The following is a 21230-nucleotide window of genomic DNA, read 5'->3' as shown; positions in this document are numbered from 1 at the left end:
ATTGCTGCTTTCCATATATAGGGGTCATTGCTGCATTTCATATGTGGGGGTCATGGCTGCATTTATAATGTGGATTAGTAATTGTTGCACATGTAATGTGACAATGGTACTATTGTTAACCAAGAGGTGTATGATAGTAGAAAGAATGTGTTATTTATATTCAGAATTTTTTATGCAGGGTTCCCTGGGATTCAGAACATTTTTAGGGGTTCCTCGACTATAAAAAGGCTGAGAACGGCTGGTATAGACTGACCTGTAGGGACTCTGACTTTTTCTTTCTAGAAGTGGAATTTTTTTTCAGAACAGTCATTTTCATACATGCCTCCTCATTAAGCCGAGCTTACTCTCTGCTCATTAGCAGAGTGAACTGGATACGGGTTGTTTCACTAATACAAAAGTCTTTGAGAAGAATCATTAACTGAAAGCATACCAGTCCCTTCTTATCAAAGCTTGATCAACCATAATCACTTTCAACTCTTCTCAGATAAATTGTCCAGCTGAAGGTTACAATAGGCCATATATTCTTGGCAAGACAATATTTAGGGATAAATTCAGTCCAATAGACATGTTTATTTTTGTGCACGCTTAAGACTTTTATGCATCTGTTTTGGTATTGGTGGGCCACAATTAGTTTAAAGTTTTGTTTGGGGCATGCAAATGATATGTATTTAATACTGTTATAAATCATATAAATTCATGAGTACTGGTAAATATTAGATCATTTTATTTTGAAATATTGATAATGTTATCTTACCAATATTCTACTATTGGCTTTCCTAAAACCTAACACTAACCCCTTTCACCAAGCAAACCCCTTTCAATCCACCTAACTCCCCCCCCCCCCCCCCCCCCAAGCATGCCCCTATCTGTATGCCTAACACTAATAACCACCTCCCAAAGCAAAGTCCTTCCTAAATGCCTAACAGTAACCTACTCTCTCTGACTGTTTACTCTGTGCTCCTCCTACCTAGGGCTGGTTCTAGCCACAATAGGGACAGGGCAAAAGTAACTGGGGGGCCTCAGCAAATTCACCCCCCAGGGCCCCCGAGCCAGCAGTCAAGGGTAAACCTGGGGGGCAGCAGCTCAGGGGCCCTAGGGCGAATGCCCAGGCTGCTTCTATGGTGGCGCCTGCCTTACTCCTACCCAATCCTCTACACAAACTCGCCTAAGTTCCTCTATCCAAAGCTCAGTCATATAGTAGCCAAGCCCCAATGCCGCATAGTACAATTGATAGCTACATTGTAGCCGAGCACCAGATATGAAATAGACAGCGCCCAAATATAACACCTGGTGCCCCATAAGCGCAATTGGATACTCGAATACACTGTATGGAAAAAAACAACTATGTAATAGCCAATCACCAGCACTCAAGTAAAGCACCTAGGGCACCATAGCAGGAAGTTTTCATTGCAGTCTATGGTGGCGTACAAGATAACCAACAGGTTTCATGCCCGAATCAACTGATCCCCAAAAAAGTACTCAAGTACTCAAAGTGAGATTTTGATCACATGACTGCCATTGGTAGCTTTTCCCCAGCTTGGTGGGGCTGGAAAATGGGCAGCACAGTAGCATAGTGGTTAGCGCTCTCACCTTGCAGTGCTGGTTCCTTAGCCAGGGCATTTCCTGCACAAAGTCTATAGGTTCTCCCCGTGTTTGTGTGGGTTTCTTCCAGGCCCTCCAGTTTCCTCCCACATCCCAAAAACATACAGGCAAGTTAATTGGCTTCCCCCTAAATTGGCCCTAGAGTAGACTATGATGCATACACTACACGAGACATACATAGACATAGGACTATGGTAGGGATTAGATTGTGAGCCCCTCTGAGGGACAGTTAAGTGACAAGACTATAGAATCTGTACAGCGCTGCGTAAGATGTTGGTGCTATATGAATACTAAGTAATGATAAAAATTGAGATGCTTCATTCAGCTGTCATTCAGCACTGATAGTGTTCCGATACGGATTTGTGAGAGTGGACCTGTCCAAGACGCCAGCCTTACCAGTGGAGGGCCGGGCAGAGATAAATACTGGCTCTCACATAATTGAGATAAATCCCTCTTGTGCAAAAGCTTTTATTTTATTTTTTTCTAGGAAAATTCTCACTTCCAGCGAACAGGGAGGTGGAGGATCGTAGCTGCCAAAAGCTGGATTCCTGGAATATGCTTTCAAAATATCTATAAAAATGAACAAAATTATATCATAGCCTTGCTGGTAAAAAGTCCTCAAATCTCATTTTACGTAAATACTTTTTATGTAAATAAATTACTCTTCTATTACTGGTTAATGCCATGTAGCACTAAAATGCAAAATGTATTCAGGAGCTGAAGTGGTTAAACGTTTCAGGAAGTGAAGAAGCCAGAGATACGCCTCCCTGTGTATTGGTTGAACCTAACACAGACTTCTGACAGACATACTAAGCACAGTCCCACTAGCACTGATAGAGTAGCATGTGGCATTTAACATGTTTCTGTCCTGACCCATAGTCCTCTAGCGAGAGGGATAGTGAGGCTGCTATACTGAAGGTGGCCACTAACTGTCCAATTTCTAGTGAAAAATCGTTCGAGCGATCAGAAATTCTGATCGGACGAAAAATCGTTAACTACACCATCAACTAACCAATCTTTGCTTCCTATCTATCACGACCACCAAGAAAATCCAAATTTTCGTTCAACGAAAATTAATTTGGGCGACATTTTTTTCACTCGTTCATAATCGATTGTGTCCACCAATGGAGATTATTTACAACCAATCCGATCAGAATTTCTGATCGCTCGAACGATTTTTCGCTAGAAATTGGACCGTTAGTGGCCAGCTTTATTTCTATGTCAGTTGCCTGGCTGTCCTGCACTAGCCGCATGCCTTTTTCTGGTGTGTGATTTATATAAATCTGCAGTGTGTCTGCTTCCTGCTTTCATGAAAGTAAACATAGGGTTAACATACTGTGTTTACAGATTATCTGCTCTGCCGAGTCAGCCAGCTGACACAGCAGAGGGATCAAATTACAGCTGTGATTAGTCACAGATAAGCGGGAATTAGACAGTCTAAACTCTCTACATGCATACAGGGTGCATTTCTCAATGTTTTCCTTCTATCCTGTGCAAGAGTTCAGGTCCACTTTAAGGACCTGACGCCCATCGGCGTTAGGTGGTCCTGGGGCTGCCGCTGTGGCCACGTCCACTGGCGTTAGGCAGTCCCCAGGTGGTTAAAGAGAAACTTCAGTGACATATAGTAGAATGTACTAAATTATTCAGGAGACCCACTTTTACATTAAAGTGGACCCAAATTAAAAATACAAGATTTCAGAAATAAAATCTATTTTCTAAATTATAATAATAAATAGCAGCCTTTTTCAGCTGCATAATGACAAATATAAAATATTTTACATTTATTGGAGGAACAGAATCCGGCAAACTGGTGGAGTAGATGGTGTCCAGCAAAGGAGGAATTGCTAATGGCTGCCACCTGTAAAACCCTAGTTATGCAAAGAGAAGGGTGAAAAGCATGCACTGAAATGCTCATAGGCTTGAAGGAGTGTTTATTTATCTTTGTATGTGTCAGAGTGATGCAACTAAATATTTTGAATTAAAAAAAATGTTTGGTTTGGGTTCGCTTAACCTCCTGGGCGATAATCCCGAGCAGAGCTCGGGGTATATCGCGCAGGAGGATTTCTCAGGCCCGATTTGCATAATTTTTTTTGTTGTTACACGCAGATAGCACTTTGCTAGCTGCGTGTAACTTCCGATCGCCGCCGATCCGCTGCTACCCGCCGTGCCCTGCAGCCACCCCCCCTCCCCCAGACCCCTTGCGCAGCCTGGCCAATCAGTGCCAGGCAGCGCTGAGGGGTGGATCAGGACTCCCTCTGACGTCACGACGTCCATGACGTCGGTGACGTCATCCCGCCCCGTCGCCATGGCGACCGGGGAAGCCCAGCAGGAAATCCCGTTCTGAACGGGATTTCCTGCTTACTCTGATCGCCGAAGGCGATCGGAGTGGGTGGGGGGATGCCGCTGCGCAGCGGCTATCATGTAGCGAGCCCAGGGCTCGCTACATGATTTACTAAAGAATTTTTTTTTTAAAAAGTGCTGCGCCCCCTCCTGGGCGATGCAATTGTATCTCCCAGAGGGTTAACTATCCTGTTTCGCCATTAGAAGCTCTTCCTATAGCTAAATATTGCTATAGGTTGGTATGTAGCTCCGCCCTCCTTAGCCTAGGCTGTTTATTATGCAGAATTCTCCTCCCAGAGCATTCTGGAAGACCAGGTGTTATTTCTGCTGGGTTTGGAACTCACAGTAAGCACACATTCCCCAGGGATGCTCCTTGCCAGCAGTAGAGATGCCGCCACCTGTGATGAATGTAAGAATATAAATCAGGATGAGGAAAGATTTTACAATGGGCAAACACTGACTATGTAATTTTTATATGAATATCGGGGGGAAAAAGAAGTAATTTTATTTATTACGTTATATTCAGTAAAGTTCCTCATTAAAAGTACACAAACATGTCCAACAAAGTGCACAACCAACACCACGATGTGACCGACTTCACGACAAACCTTTGTATTTTCCAGGCACCTACCAACTGAATGACCAACTCATTAACATACTGCACACTCAAGCGAAACGACGGACTGCACAACATGGCTGCATTCAGGATGGATTTGGTAAACCGCCTGTTATCAGTTGCTTATCTAGTCGTTTGCCACGCGTCCACGTGCCTGATTGTCGTACAACAGACCAAAATCAATCAAGCGGTTTGGTTGAGCGTGAGTACAGACCTTTTTTTTTCAGTTAAATCCTCAGCGCTAAATTCCAAACAATCAAAATTGGCTTTCTGCAGTCACCCAGTGCTCAACAACACGTGTGGTGACTGCCACCAAACGATAATCACAGATGTTTAGTGGAATGTAAAATCGGATACTTTTATTTCCAAAATAATGCATAAAACAGTAAAAATAATCAAATATCGAGCCCTTGGTTTTAAACGTGTAGGAACAGATGCCCAGTCTCTCTAATCCTGACCGGTTTCTGCATTCCACCGTCGGCAGTGATTACAGGAGACTGAGCCAAGGACTTACAATATATAGGGCATCAATAACTTACAGTTTTTTTTCAAGAGCATTCCTCCTCCTTTATTTCTGCCTTTTATTGTCCTGGTGTCAAGCAGCAGCAGATGATTGGATGCCAAGCCATTATACATTTCAGCCATGTTGCAGTAAAAACAAGAGGGTAGGGAAAAAAGAGAGCGCTCCGTAGTGCATTAACCAGGGTATACTATTGTGCACACTTAAAATTTTTTCACTCACATTTAGTTGTACAATCTACCGCTGTGCCTCTAGCTCCTCCAATGGGTCGTCTCGAACTAATACCAGCCTGGCCAGGGCTGGTGGTGCAGTTGGAATGCGAGAGAGCGTCCGTCTGGGGCGAGCGGTGCGCAGCCTCTGTCATCTAAAGGTCACTACCGGTTTTGGCGTTAGTCCACGCCTTCCTCAGGTGACGTGCTGCGTAGACTGCTTAGTTTACATAGCGATGTGCACTTGGCAACAGTGTTGCCAAGGGGCGGCAATTAAAAAACATCAAACTTTATTTAAACAAGTTAAAAACACGCATCTGCTATTACACAGAGCTCTTGATTCAAATATCAAGGAAAAAACCTTCTAAAAGTAATTATAGTTTACAAAGTAGAAACTTTGTAGAGTAGAAACTATAATTACTTTTAGAAGGTTTTTTTTTTAACTTTAAATAAAGTTTGATGCTTTTTAATTGCCGCCCATTGGCAAAACTTTTGCCAAGTGCACATCTCTATGTAAACCGGAGGAAGGCGTGGACTAATGCCGAAACCGGTAGTGACTTCAGACGGCAGAGGCTGCGCACCGCTCGCCCCAGACGGACGCTCTCTCGCTTTCCAACTGCACCACCAGCCCTGGCCAGGCTGGTATTGATTCGAGGCGACCCACTGGAGGAGCTAGAGGCACAGCGGTAGATTGTACAACTAAATGTGAGTGAAAAATGTTTAAGTGTGCACAATAGCATACCCTGGTTATAGCACTACGGAGCGCTCTCTTTTTTCCCTACCCTCTTGTTTTGACAGTTGCTGGCGCCAACCAGTCCAAGAGAGCAGCGCTGTGTGCATTCATAAAGGGCCAGTGCTATTTTGTTGAGCGCAAGTTTTTTATCTTCTTCTATATGTTGCAGTAAAACACAGGGCCAGGATGCTTACTCCGCTTGAGCCTGAAGGGAAAATAAACTTGCAGATAAACAATCATATACTGCATAATTACAAGTGGGTCTCTCCTGCAATCTCATACATATTCTTATTTTGGTTTTAAGGGTTAAAATTCTATGTAACAAAATTAAGTCGTCTCCCTGTCATCTGCTCCAGCTCTTCATGTTTATTCAGCCCCCATACAAAATAATGATGCCCTATTGAACTTTTTTCCTCATCCTTGCTGTCAATAGTGTTAGTCACAGCAGCTACAAATCCATTTTACAGTCTCTTATCAGATATCAGGGAGAATGGTGCTGCAGTGAACTTCATCTGACTGCAAAGAAAATGAGATTTATAGCTCTGGGGTTTTTTGACACTTATGGTGAAAATAAGATAAAAGGAACACAGTCAAGTTCAAAATAGAACTAGTTCTATATATACACACAATGCTCAGATGTAGGAATGATTGTATGTTTATGGCCTATCCAGGGGTGTTTCTAGCCTTTCTGTCACTCCAGACAAGAAGTCCTGTGCTTGGGGATAGAGGGAGGCACAGGGGAACAGGAGAAAGCCTGAAGGAGTCAGAAAAAGGAACGGAAGAAGGCACAGGGGGACAGAATGAGGCACAAGGGGATCAGGAGGAGGCAAAAAGGGGGACAGAAGGAGGCACAAAGGGGGAAAGAAGGAGTCACAAAGGAGGACAGAAGGAGTCACAGGGGACAGAATGGGGCACAAAGGGGGGCTGAAGAAAGCACAAAAGGGGGACATAGAGAGGCACAAGGGGACAGAAGGCGGCACGAGGGTCAGAAGAAGTCACAAAGGAAGACAGGAGGCGGCACAAGGGTACAGAAGGAGGCATACAGGGGGAGAGAAGGAGGCACAATGGAGGACCGAAGGAGGCACAGTGGGGGACAGAATGAGGCACAAAAAAGGACAGTAGGAGGCACAGGAGGAAAGAAGGAGTACACAGAGGGGCAGAGGGAGGTACGGGGGACAGAGGGAGGCATGAGGGCCTGAAGGAGGCACAAAGGAGGACAGAAGGAGGCACACAGGGGGACAGAAGGAGGCACACAGGGAGACAGAATGGGGCACAATGGAACACAAATTGAATAAAGAAAGGATGGTCTGCAGCATATCCATTAAATTGTAGACTTTATTAAGGACGTATCCAGCAACACGAAGCCGACATGTTTCGGACCCTAGGGTCCTTACACAAATTACCATTCTGTACTGTAGCCTTGACAAAGGGGACCCTGCGGGGCCCCGAAACGACTCGTTGGTTATGGAATGGTGTGTTACGTTTTCTGAATAAACAGAACATGGTACATTAGAGTGTGCGGACCTTCTGGAGTTTTTTGTGGCTTACACAAATTGAGGCACAAATGGGGACAAAAGGAGGCACAGGGGGGTTGAAAGAGACACACGGGACAAAAAAAGGCAGAATGGGGCAAAAGGAAGCACAATTGGGGACAGAAAAAAGCACAAAGGAGGACAGAAGGATGCACAGGGGAACAGTAGAAGATACAAAGGGGGACATAATGATGCACAAAAGGGGACAGAAGGAGGCACAAAAGGGGGACAGAAGAAGGCAGAGGGGGGAAGAAGGAGGCACAGGGATACAGAAGGAGGCACAGGGGACAGACAGAGGCACAAGGAGACAGAAGAAGGCACAAAGGGGCACAGATGGAGGCATAGGGGGACAGAGGGAGGCGCAGAGGACCGAGGTGGCACATGGGGACTGAAGGGGGCACAGGAGGACAGAAGGAGGCAGAGTTGGACTGAAGGAGATACAGGGGGGGGGCAGAGGTAACACAAGGGGACAAAGAAAGGCACAAGGGGACATAAGGAAGCACAGGGAAACAGAAGGAGGCACAAAGCGGCACAGAAGAAGGTAGAGGTGGTACAGGGGGACTGAAGGAGGCACATGGAGATAGAAGGCACAAAGGAGGACAAAAGGACAAACGGGGTCAGACATGGTACAAGGGACTGAAGGAGGCACAAAGGGGTAAATAAGGATGCACAAGGCCCAGAGGAACACAGTGGCAGCTGCCTGCAACTTATGCTGAGCAGCTACAGCAGAAGCAAGTAATAGAACACCCATGGTGCGGGGCTTATTCGGGGGTGGGGATTACTTCCAGGCTGGGCTTAATCCAGCAACATGGTGCTCCAAGGACCAATGGTGCTCCAGGCAATGGCCTGGAGGAAAGAAGGAGTACACAGAGGGGCAGAGGGAGGTACGGGGGACAGAGGGAGGCATGAGGGCCTGAAGGAGGCACAAAGGAGGACAGAAGGAGGCACACAGGGGGACAGAAGGAGGCACACAGGGAGACAGAATAAGGCACAATGGAACACAAATTGAATAAAGAAAGGATGGTCCGCAGCATATCCATTAAATTGTAGACTTTATTAAGGACGTATCCAGCAACACGAAGCCGACATGTTTCAGACCCTGGGGTCCTTACACAAATTACCATTCTGTACTGTAGCCTTGACAAAGGGGACCCTGCGGGGCCCCGAAACGACTCGTTGGTTGTGGAATGGTGTGTTACGTTTTCTGAATAAACAGAACATGGTACATTAGAGTGTGCGGACCTTCTGGAGTTTTTCGTGGCTTACACAAATTGAGGCACAAATGGGGACAAAAGGAGGCACAGGGGGGTTGAAAGAGACACACGGGACAAAAGGAGGCAGAATGGGGCAAAAGGAAGCACAATTGGGGACAGAAAAAAAGCACAAAGGAGGACAGAAGGATGCACAGGGGAACAGTAGAAGGTACAAAGGGGGACATAATGATGCACAAAAGGGGACAGAAGGAGGCACAAAAGGGGGACAGAAGAAGGCAGAGGGGGGAAGAAGGAGGCACAGGGATACAGAAGGAGGCACAGGGGACAGACAGAGGCACAAGGAGACAGAAGAAGGCACAAAGGGGCACAGGGGGACAGAGGGAGGCGCAGAGGACCGAGGTGGCACATGGGGACTGAAGGGGCACAAGGAAACAGAAGGGGGCACAGGAGGACAGAAGGAGGCAGAGTTGGACTGAAGGAGATACAGGGGGGGGGGGCAGAGGTAACACAAGGGGACAAAGAAAGGCACAAGGGGACATAAGGAAGCACAGGGAAACAGAAGGAGGCACAAAGCGGCACAGAAGAAGGTAGAGGTGGTACAGGGGGACTGAAGGAGGCACATGGAGATAGAAGGCACAAAGGAGGACAAAAGGACAAATGGGGTCAGACATGGTACAAGGGACTGAAGGAGGCACAAAGGGGTAAATAAGGATGCACAAGGCCCAGAGGAACACAGTGGCAGCTGCCTGCAACTTATGCTGAGCAGCTACAGCAGAAGCAAGTAATAGAACACCCATGGGGCAGGGCTTATTCGGGGGTGGGGATTACTTCCAGGCGGGGCTTAATCCAGCAACATGGTGCTCCAAGGACCAATGGCGCTCCAGGCAAGGGCCTGTACTGCCTATTCCTAAAAATGCCCCTGGGCCTACCTTTCACCTCTCCAAACCAGGGGCGTGACTACAAATCATGAGGCCCCCCCCCCCAGAAAACCAGTGATGTGGCCCCTTAATGTTCACTACACTTCCTTTGCCTCTTCTTGGTGACCGTCGCAGCCTAGAGGCAAGCCTTACAAGGCTCATAAAATAAGTGTGGCCATCAGGATCTTCACACCTATAATATGTGTAGCCGCAAAAACACCTTGTCTGGAGTATCCGAGAAAGGAAGGTTAGTAGTTGGGGGCCCCCACACCACTGGGCCCCCTGCAGTCACAGGGGCTGAACCCCCATCCCCTCTTGGTGAGAGGTTAGGGAAGGCGATAGTAGAATATCCTCCCTGCCGTACATCTCGGATCTCATCCATAGATACTCCCCAGCCTGCTCTCTCCAATCCTCCAACACTCTACGGATGTCCACCCCTCGCACAACTTGCTCGCTCACAAGGCTCCAGACCAGGACTTCTCCAGAGCAGCTTCCACTCTATGGAACTCCCTCCCTCTACCCATCAGGCTTGCCCCCCACCTTACACTCTTTGAAGCAGGGTTTAAAGTGGGATAGAACTCCTGCTTTTTATTACCCATACAGTTTTCATATTTACTTCTGTGCACAAGTAATATTGTCTGTTTACAAATTACAAGTTCCCAAAGTACAGTTTATCTGCTCTCAAAGCTGCCATTGCACTTTATTGCATAGCTGCTGTATTTGCTGTATTTATATATTAAAATCTACTGTATGTAGTGATCACTTCTTAGCTGCACACATACTAAAGCTGCGTACTCACCACTCGACGGGTCCTGCGATGTCCCCTTGATGGCGGTCATCAGCGACGCTTCTTCCTGTCGGCGGGTGCGCACAACATCACGTGACGCTACATGCCGAGAGCAAACGAGATTTCAAGAAATCGCGGTGCTTTGCGCGGAAGTCATCAGGGATCTTGGCGATCCGATCCGCCATAATGGTCATTATTGCAACGCTAAGCGACATTTTGTGGTCGTGCACCTGTACCCACGTCGCGATATTGCGGAAACGACCGCTCAGCACTCAAATTGTTGGGAAAATCGCAACATGAGTACTTAGCTTAAAAGCAGAGGGAGATCAGTTTCACCACTTTGCTTATGTTTACTAAATGTATCTGACAAAGGAATGTAAACGATAGATAATGTTATTACCTCTTCAGATGTGGCCAGAAGCTGCCCACTGAAGCAAGGAGCTTTTCACTGAAAAACAAACAGCTGTGTTTAACTGTTTGAGTGCTGTTCTGCTACAATTTTTTTTCTTTTTTTTTTAATGGTAGTAGGTTTAAAGAGAATCTGTATTGTTAAAATCGCACAAAAGTAAACATACCAGTGTGTTAGGGGACATCTCCTATTACCCTCTGTCACAATTTCGCCGCTCCCCGCCGCATTAAAAGTAGTCAAAAACAGTTTTAAAAAGTTTGTTTATAAACAAACAAAATGGCCACCAAAACAGGAAGTAGATTGATGTACAATATGTCCACACATGGAAAATACATCCATACACAAGCAGGCTGTATACAGCTTTCCTTTTGAATCTCAAAAGATCATTTGTGTGTTTACCTTCTGTCCCCTTCTTCTCTCATGCACTGAACATTACAGGCTTCCTGCAGACAGCTCTGCCTGTGCCTGTGTTTGTAATTCCTCAGTATGTGTCAGCCAGCTACTTTCACAGCCTAACAGAGGAGGATTTTTATCCAGCTCTCTTTTATCACTGATAAGATAGCAGAGAAGCTGCTGGCTTATGTAAATAAAACACACACTGGAGTGTGCATAGAGGAACAGACCAGCACGGAAGAGTTGGCAGCCTTCCAGACACAGGTCGACAAGTCTGACAGGGGAAAGATACATTGATTTATTACAGAGACCGTGATAGTACAAAGTGCTGCAGTGAGCCAGAACACATTAGAATTGGTTTAGGAACTTGTAGGATGGTAGAAAAAACATTGTAATTTTTGTTACAGAGTCACTTTAAAGCTGCAAATAGAAGAAATGAAGAGTTTCAACATCGCTTACCTGCCATCCTTATAATCCCCCCCCCCCCCCCCCCTTATGTGTCCCTCTTCTCCACCCCCTAGATTATAAGCCTATTTGGCAGGACTCTCCTCCTCCATATGCTCTTCTCCACCATCATATAGACTCAATGATTCATCTGTTATATTCATCTGTATGTTGTTACCTCACTATTGTTACCATATCATTGTTGAACGCTGTAATGTCCCTGTGTAACATTGTCTAATCTTGTAATGTGGCCCATCTAACTGGGCAATGCTGCGTAATATGTTAGAGCTTTATAAATAAAGTTTAATGATAATAATGTAAAAAAAAAAATTTAGCCGCACAGGGTGTGACCACCTTCATAGATACCCTATGAAAATAAATTTTCATCAAAAATATTGTTTTTTCCAGTAAATCCAGAAAAAAACAAGAACAATGTGAACTGGCGGAACCTCTGAGTGCTGCTAGTCAGCTCTTTGTAATCAGGCCAGTGATAATGCCTATTGTTCTGTTTTGGCAGGCTGTATGGCCATAGAGACAAGCAGCTGCCGCGCAGTGATCTCATTGCACCCCTGGAGTGGTCGGTAACTGGCGGAGAGAGGGCCTCATCTGCATTGTGTCTGATGACACTCCTCACCCAGCAGCCCCCAGGCAGCGATGAGCTGGTACATGGAGAACTAGGGATGGGTTCAGAACATGCGTCAGAATGTTATGTTCTCCAGGTATGGGATATCTGACTGCCAGCTTCTACATACCTTCCATGGAATACTGCGATGACGTGAAGATCATCCCGAAAACACATGCTGGAAACAGCTGCCAGATAACATTCAAGGAAAGGAACAGGACTTTCAGCATGCCAGCTTAAAGGAAATATCAGGCAGAACAATAAAAAACAGATTGACTTGCCTGGGGCTTACTGCAGCCCCTGGAAGCTTAAGTGTCCCGCGCCACAGATCCGCTGTCAGCGAGTCTCCCGGGGTCCCCTCCGTCGGCAGCTGCTATGGAGGGCACCCTGGGCGACCTGCTGAGAGCAGAGCTTTGGCGAGGGACACATAAGCCTCCCGGGGCTGCAGTAAGCCCCAGGTAAGTAAATCTGTTTTTGTATTGTTTTGCCTGATATTTCCTTTAAAGTGTACCTTAAAGAGAATCTGTAACGTTAAAACGTCCCCTGGGGGGTACTCACCTCGGATGGGGGAAGCCTCAGGATCCTAATGAGGCTTCCCACGCCGTCTGCCGTCCCTCGGGGGTCTCGCTGTAGCCCTCCGTACAGCGGTGACGTAATATTTACCTTTGCAGGCTCCTGCGCAGGCGCTCTGGCTGCTTTCGCTCCGAAGGAGGCGGAAATACCCGATCTCAGTCGGGTCCGCTCTACTGCGCAGGCGCAAGTCTCCGGCGCCTGCGCAGTAGAGCGGACCCGACTGAGATCGGGTATTTCCGCCTCCTTCGGAGCGAAAGCAGCCACAGCGCCCCCCGCTGGAGCCTGCAAAGGTAAATATTGAATTGAACAGTCGGCACAGTCGCCGGCTGTTCGGAGGGCTGCAGCGAGACCTCCGTGGGACAGAGGACGGCGTGGGAAGCCTCATTAGGATCCTGAGGCTTCCCCCACCCGAGGTGAGTACCCCCCAGGGGATCTTTTTGTCGTTACAGAGTCTCTTTAAGTGTCCCAAAAAAATTGAGTTTTACTCACCTGGGGCTTACCTCAGCCCCCTGCAGCTGATCGGTGCCCATGACGAGTCGCTCTGATGCTCCGGGTCCCGCTGGCGGCCACTTCCGGTTTCGCCGTCAGGACCCGTCAGGCTGGGGAACGCGGCTGATACTACGCGTTCCCAGCCAAAATAGCACCCCTATGCGGCCATATGGCCGCATAGTATCAGCCGCAATCCCCAGCCTGACGGGTCCTGACGGCGAAACCGGAAGTGGCCGCCAGCGGGACCCGGAGCATCAGAGCGACTCGTCGTGGGCACCGATCAGCTGCAGGGGGCTGAGGTAAGCCCCAGGTGAGTAAAACTCAATTTTTTTGGGACACTTAAGGTACACTTTAAGCCAGGGGTCTCAAACTCAATTTACCCGGGGGCCGCAGGAGGCAAAGTCAGGATGAGGCTGGGCCGCATAAGGGAGTTCACGTGTCCCCGCCGCAAAACGAGGGCTGCAGAGCCCCCAAATCGCCCCGGGGGGCAATCCGCCGGCATTTCCTGGAAGGGGCAGAGCTTTCAGCTTCAGCTGACCCCACATAATTAAAAAAAAAAAAAAATTCCCACACTCTAAGCATAAAATTTTTTTGGGGGAAAATAGCAAAAAATGCCAGGAATCTTCATACAGCCATATTGCGGCTGTATAGCGATCCCTGGCCAAAGCGCTGCGGCTGCGTATGGACCCCCTGGAAACCCTGTCAGGAAATGTATTGCTCTTTCTTTTGATACATGTAAAATTACACTACCGTTAGGCTTGCTACTAAAAGTGACATTTACCGCATTTAAAAGTATACTATTTTCCTTCGAAACTTTAAAATCGATTTTCTCAAAAACTATAAGGTCTTATTCCTAATGATCTCCTTAACATATCCTGCAAATAGGGTTTCTAGCATTTATGGTGGATTTGCTATTAACCATTAAAGTCGGCGGGTTTTTAAATGTGTATTTTTTTCCTTTGCAACTTTAAAATCGATTTTCTCAAAAACTATAAGGCCGATTTGAAAAATTTTTTTCCTCTTGTAGCCACTGGGGGCCCCTACAAGCTCTGGGGCCCTGGGGCCACAAAATATTGTATCGAGGGCCGCAAATGGCCCGCGGGCCGCGAGTTTGAGACCCCTGCTTTAAGCTATATATCTACCACAAAGACCGCGGAAGATGGATCGGGGCATACGTGGTCGTGAATGATCGTTCCCCGGTCCATCTTCTGCAATCGCATACCATGGGAACAAATGATGGGCGCGAACGCAACATTGAACGATTGCAGTAATTAGTGTGGGGGTCAATGGAGATCAGAGCAATCGTCCACAATTGGATCCGTCTTGACGGTCATTCAAAGCAAATTATTATCTTGTGCAATTGGCCATTGTTGAACATCGTATAACAAACTTGTTGTTTGTCGTTAAAAATTCAACGCAAAAATCTTCTGTTCAAAATGGGCCTTTAGATTTTTAATTCTGGAATAACTTTTCTGATCTTGTCCAGATGTATGGATTACGGTGCCTGTTTATAATAATGCCATCAATTGTGCCATTACAGTATAATAATTCAATCTTCTGCATTGACAGATCTGACCCCTTGAAAAGGCCAGCAAGAAAGAGAGAGTTTTATGGGAGGCCTGAAGAAAGAAAGTGAATGTTAATGTGAACCGGAGGTAAGAGTGATATGGAGGGCTGCCATATTTATTTCATTTTTAACAATACCAGTTTCCTTGTAGTCCTGCTGATTATCTTGGCATCAGTAGTGTCCGAGTCATAACCCTGAAACAAGCATGTGGCTGATCCAGTCAGATTTCAGTCAGAGCACCAGATCTGCATACTTGTTTATGGTCTATGGCTAACAGTATTAGGGGACACACATTCACAGCCAGGCAACTTGCATTCTTTACAAGAAAATAAATATGGCAGCCTCCATATCACTCTGACCTTGGGTTCACAAAAGTGTTGCCTGTTGCAATTTTGCAACAGGCAAATGAGGGGTAAAAAGCAATTGCTTCAGGAATTGTGGAGAAAATCGCGGTACATCCGTGATTCAGAAATCGCTAGAGATCTCTGAATCATTACTGTGGCTTCTAGTGGGTCCCAGGCCTAAGGTCCCTCGGTGTCCTCCCGCTCCCCTCTGTTTATCCGATGTCAGCCCCAGTACAATCTGCAAGGCGGTTAGGTTGCACACCATGGCGCATTCGCTTACCCAGCGGCAGCCCTCCTTGATTATGCATTAATGGCCATGAGATCTCTGTGCATGCAAAATTATGAACGTAAAAAAACAAAAGGGAAATTGCAGTTAGTCATTTTGAAATATATTTGATTAAAGATCAAATGTGATCTTGTAAAATGCAAATATTCAGCAGCAATTAAATAAATACACATTTATAATCCATTTGCGTGGTTTGTCTCACGTTCTAAAATATTGGTATCTACAACAACAAAGACACATTTGTAAAGAGCTTTACAAATTAAAAGGTGATATATAGAAAGTAGTACAATGTTACATCAATGAACAAGGATAAAACACACATAAAATGAGTCAACCAGTACCCTAAGGCCACATACAGACATCAGACCATAGTCTTTGGAAAATGAAAGATCACAGACCAATCTTACCACCCTTCCTGTAGTATAAGAGCCATACTCTACACAGTCTTTTCTATGGAGCTGAACTCCACATCAGAAAAAAAATCATTGCAAGATGCTGCACACATAGATGCTGTACAGACACAAAAGATCAGTATCTGCAAAAGATCTGTTCCTGCCAAAAATCCATTCCTGCAAATTGCAATGATAGTCTATGAGATCTGCAGATCATCATACACACATGATTTAACTGACATTCATCTGCAGATCAGATCCACCAGGATGGATTTTCAGATCTGCAGATGAATGTCAGTTAAATCATGTGTGTATGATGATCTGCAGATCTCATAGACTATCATTGCAATTTGCAGGAATGGATTTTTGGCAGGAACAGATCTTTTGCAGATACTGATCTTTTGTGTCTGTACAGCATCTGTGTGTGCAGCATCTTGCAATGATTTTTTTCTGATGTGGAGTTCAGCTCCATAGAAAAGACTGTGTAGAGTATACTCTCTGTGTAGAGTATGGTCTGTGATCTTTCATTTTCCAAAGACAATGGTCTGATGTCTGTATGTGGCCTAAGATAGCCACCATCTAGAGACACTACTTAAATATTGGCATGAGTCCCCGGGTACATCAAGAATGGCTATTTAGTAGTACCATAATGCAGCAGGGTTCATATGCAAAGCAGCTGGTTAATATACAGAGGCCGGTGAGAAGTCTGAGGAAATGAGCAGATATAGTTCCCATTCCCACTCAATCGCAGTCATGCCTAAAAAGGCTGCAAGTTGTATGATGCAATTTCCACAAATTCCCCACAGAATCAGGCCAATGTTTTGCTCATATTGGCCTCAATTCACTAAGATCACGCTGGAGATAATAAGGCAAGAGAAAACTTGCCACCACACAGTGAGAGAGTTATCTTATCTCTTCATTCCTTAAGTTACCTCCTCTGTAGTTAAGTTACCTCCTCTGTAGTTATTTTCACACGCAGTTAATTAACAGCCTGTCTTTATTTTTAGAATTCTGGAGTTATTTTAAGGATTGAAGAGTTAACTTAAAGACAGAAGAGTTAACTTTAGGTTTGTCTGAGGTAAAATGTTTTCTGAATACAACGTGCCTCATCACCATGGTGATCACTCTAGAAACGTTATTAACCACTTCGGGACCAGCACCCTCTGCCCCCTTAAGGACCAGAGGGTGCTGGTCCAGTAAACCGCCGCTTCCCAACGAATCGCCGCTAAAATCCGCCGTTCCCACCGCTCTGTCCCCGCCGCAGGCTGCTCTCTCTGCCGTCGCTATGACGGCAGAGCGCTGTGCGCCGGTCAGGACCCGCTTTCATTGGCTCCTGACCCTGTCACTCCATGTAAGCCAATGGGAACGGCTTACATGAATGACAGGGCCAAGAGCCAATGAAAACGGCTCCTGCCCGGCTCACAGTGCTCTGCCATCATAGAGGCGGCAGGGCAGCATATTGCAGCGGAGATCGAGCGGCGACAACGGCGGGGATGGGCAGGGGCGCGCGGTCAATGGGACGTAGAGTTTACGTCAGGTCAGAACTGCAGCACCCCCTGCCCGCCGTAGATTTATACTGCGGCGCTCCGCAGGTAGTTAAAGACAGGAGATAAGCTTAGTGAATTGAGGCCATTGTCCTAATTTTTCTACCATGGCCCATATTTGATCGCCTTGCCTTTCATGTTCATTTTTATTGTGGTTTCACTAGGAATAGTGATAACATTGGCTATGTAAATTGAACAACAAGATACCATAGAATCAATACACCAAAAATCGAGGGCAAAAGGAGGAGGGGACGGCAGATGGCTACATAGTATCATGGAAACAACAAACATGGGCTTGGCCAAATTTCGAGAGGATAAACGGAGCTGGCGTGCTGTGATATATGGGGTCGCAAAGAGTAGGACTCAACCAAATGAACACCACAACCACCACCACCATAGAATAGTGTTCCATGCTATAGACACATACCTTTCCCAGTATTTAGATAATTCTACAAGATATCCATAGAAGGTAGCAAAGCATACATATATACAGTACATACCGGTACATGCTGCAGTAAATGCCTAATAGGGATCGTCATTGACATGCAAATATTTCGATTTGGTGCAGGATTATGTCAATTTTTTATGCAAATGTATGCAGCTTGAAAATGGACAAATCAATTCCCACCAAGGTTTAAATTTATTGATCCAAAAACTTTATTTATGCTCACATAAATGTGTCCTCCAAGTTCCATTTGATTTATGTTTACATTTGGTGCCTGGATGCTCTCTCTAGGATGCTAATTATATGCACTGTGCTAGTTCCTTTAATATTTCCACTGTGCCTGGGCCCCTGCTGAAAATTTGTGAAACTCCAATATGTGATGCCAGTTATTATGTCGTATATGATTAAAGGAATACTGTAGGGGGGTCGGGGGGAAAATGAGTTGAACTTGCCCGCGGCTATTAATGGTCCCTTGGCAGACATCCTGCGCCCGTGCAGCCACTCACTGATGCTCCGGCCCCGCCTCTAGTTCACCTCTGGGATTTCAGACTTTAAAGTCTGAAAACCACTGCGCCTGCATTGCCGTGTCCTCGCTCCTGCTGATGTCACCAGGAGTGTATTGTGCAGGCCCAGTATGGTCTGTGCCTGTGCAGTACGCTCCTGGTGACATCAGCGGGAGTGAGAAGACGGCAACGCAGGCGCAGTGGTTTTCAGACTTTAAAGTCTGAAATTCCAGAGGTGAACTGGAGGCGGGGCCGGAGCATCGGGGAGTGGCTGCGCGGGCGCAGGATGTCTGCGGGGGACCATTAGAAGCCCCGGGTAAGTTCAACTCATTTTCCCCCGACCCCCCTACAGTATTCCTTTAAGTGCTACCATTATAGCACTGTTGTGAAAATCTTAAAATGTCAAATATATGTAAACATATATAGATTAAAAAGTGCATTTCTTCCAGAGTAAAATGAGCCATACATTACGTTTCTCCTATGTTGCTGTCACTTACAGTAAGTAGTAGAATTCTGACAGAACCAACAGGTTTTGGACTAGCCCATCTCCTCATGGGGGATTCTCATGGATTTCTTTAATTTCAAAAGCACTTAGTGAATGGCAGTTGCTCCGTCCAACTGCCAAAAAAGTGTGCAGCAAGCAGGGAAAGCTGGCCAGCATCATTGTATAAATATTTTTCAGGGAGTATCTTTATAAAGAATAAAGGCCTGTGATGAAACGTGGAAAAGCCGCTGTCTCTCAAGGCGAGGCGGCTGTTTCCGCGTCCAGCATGGCGTCATAACGCGGAAAAAACGCCGCATGCCGCTTAGGCAGAGCGGCGGAATCCGCATTGGGTACGGCGGAATCCGCATTGGAGGCGGCTCCCGCACTCAGTTCACTGGATACATTGCAAAACAGTACTGGTGTGGCTGGGATTGATAGTCCACCAAGACTACCATTGTAGCTAGAACCTGCCCTGATCTAGACCCTGGGTGCAGATAGATGAATGCCACTCTCTTGTAACAGATGTTTGTCTGAGGATTCTTTTACACCTGGTGAGGTGCAGCACAATTTGGAACAAACGCATGGCACCAGAGCCGAAAAGTCACACCGTGCGTTTAGCTGCAGTGCAACCCAAGGGGACTGTACACTTCCAGGGTTTTACCGTGAAAGTTGCACATCAAAGCACTGCAGCTTCTGCGTTGCCCGGAGTACTTACATCACATTGCAGGCAGTGTGTCATGTTCCATTGCCTGTAATGACCATTGCAATGAGCTGTGGCAGGAGAGAGCGATGCAATGCAACACGGTAAGTAGTGATGCGTACATGACATAATTTTGCATTGATATTCACAATTATGTTGAAAAATTGTAATTAAACATTTTGGGAAAAAATCGTAATTAATTTAATTTGTAATTATTAATAATTTTGCATAATTTTTGCATAACTTAGTTCTGACTTATAATTGCCCAGCCCCCTTACATGCTTTTGCCACCAAAAAGGCTATTCAATCCATAGTACCATTTAAATGGCAGACTAGCTGTATTGATTACTTGGGGATAAAATTATGCTCAAATGAGAGTGACTTATTTGGGGCCAACTACGACAGGCTTCTACCCGACTGTAAAAAATTGCTGGACGGGTGGGACAGACCCTGCTTCAATGTATTGGGCAGGATATCTATCATCAAAATGATGATCCTCCCTAGATTACTCTTTGTGTTCCAGTGTCTTCCTATTTTTGTCCCAAGATCCTGGTTTCGAGGTGGACAGGCTGTGCTGCAGAGATTTATATGGAGGGGCAAAAAAAGTAGAATCTCACATAGACACCTTATTCAAAGGAGGGAAGGAGGAGGGCTGGCTATACCGGATATTTATAAGTATTACCAAGCAGTCCACTTGGGTAGAATACTAGACTGGAGGAAAGGCAAAGATCATAGCTTTTGGACAGATCTGGAGCTAGAATATCTGAACGAACATTTTGCCCTGTCATGCAATCTACAGGTACTGAACAGGTTGTCTAGAGGCTGTACTCAACCATTAATAGGCCCAACTCTGACTACTTTTAAATATTTGATTAAAACACTCCCAGGACCATGCCCCCTATTATCTATAGTTAATAACCCTGGCTTTACCCCAGGGATGGACAGGACTTGGCTTAATGGAACTGGTTTAGAACAAGATACTAGACTCTGGGATTTCCTGGGAAGGTTCGGTCTAGCCAGCCCGCCTCCACATTTTCCATTTTTTAAATATTACCAAATATCAAGCTATATACTCAAAGAAATCAGGTCTTTAGGCCCTATTAGGACGGAAGTTTCCAATTTTGAAAAATGGTTTCTGGCTAGGACTAAACCCCCAGGGAGCTTGTCACTTCTGTATGGGTCGTTGCTGCACTTCACGGGCACTTCACGGGACAGAATTAGGGAGAGGTGGGAAGGTGAACTGCAAATTAATCTGGACAATAAACGCTGGTCGAGCTTTATAGAGAATGTTTGGATGCCTAAAAATACAGTACTTCAATTAATGCAATATAAAGTAATCATGCGCTGGTATTCTACTCCGGATGCCCTTAATAAATTATACAGTTCCGTTCCATCTATTTGCTGGAGATGTTCTTATCCAGTTTTACATTATTCCCACATTTGGTGGTCCTGCCCCTCAATCCAGAAATTTTGGAAAAAGGTTGAGGTTTTTTTAAGAGTAAACACAGACCTAGACCTCCGTATCAATAAAATAGAGGCAATCTTTGGTCAGGGCCTGCAAACCA

At 45.8% G+C, this 21230-nt stretch overlaps 1 protein-coding gene across 2 annotated transcripts in view; it reads left to right on the top strand.

Moving 5' to 3' along the window:
- Positions 1 to 21230, top strand: part of ACTMAP (actin maturation protease) — a 339819-nt gene that overhangs the window by 133280 nt on the left and 185309 nt on the right. For both annotated transcript variants that reach the window (XM_068250795.1, XM_068250794.1), the window contains one exon: positions 4566 to 4760. The gene's annotated coding sequence lies outside the window, so the exon portion shown is untranslated. The remainder of the gene's footprint in view (positions 1 to 4565; positions 4761 to 21230) is intronic.

This window comes from Hyperolius riggenbachi, chromosome 8 (assembly GCF_040937935.1).
Source record: "Hyperolius riggenbachi isolate aHypRig1 chromosome 8, aHypRig1.pri, whole genome shotgun sequence".
In the NCBI taxonomy this organism is placed as follows: Eukaryota; Metazoa; Chordata; class Amphibia; order Anura; family Hyperoliidae; genus Hyperolius; species Hyperolius riggenbachi.
This window is presented reverse-complemented; position numbering and strand designations above follow the sequence as displayed.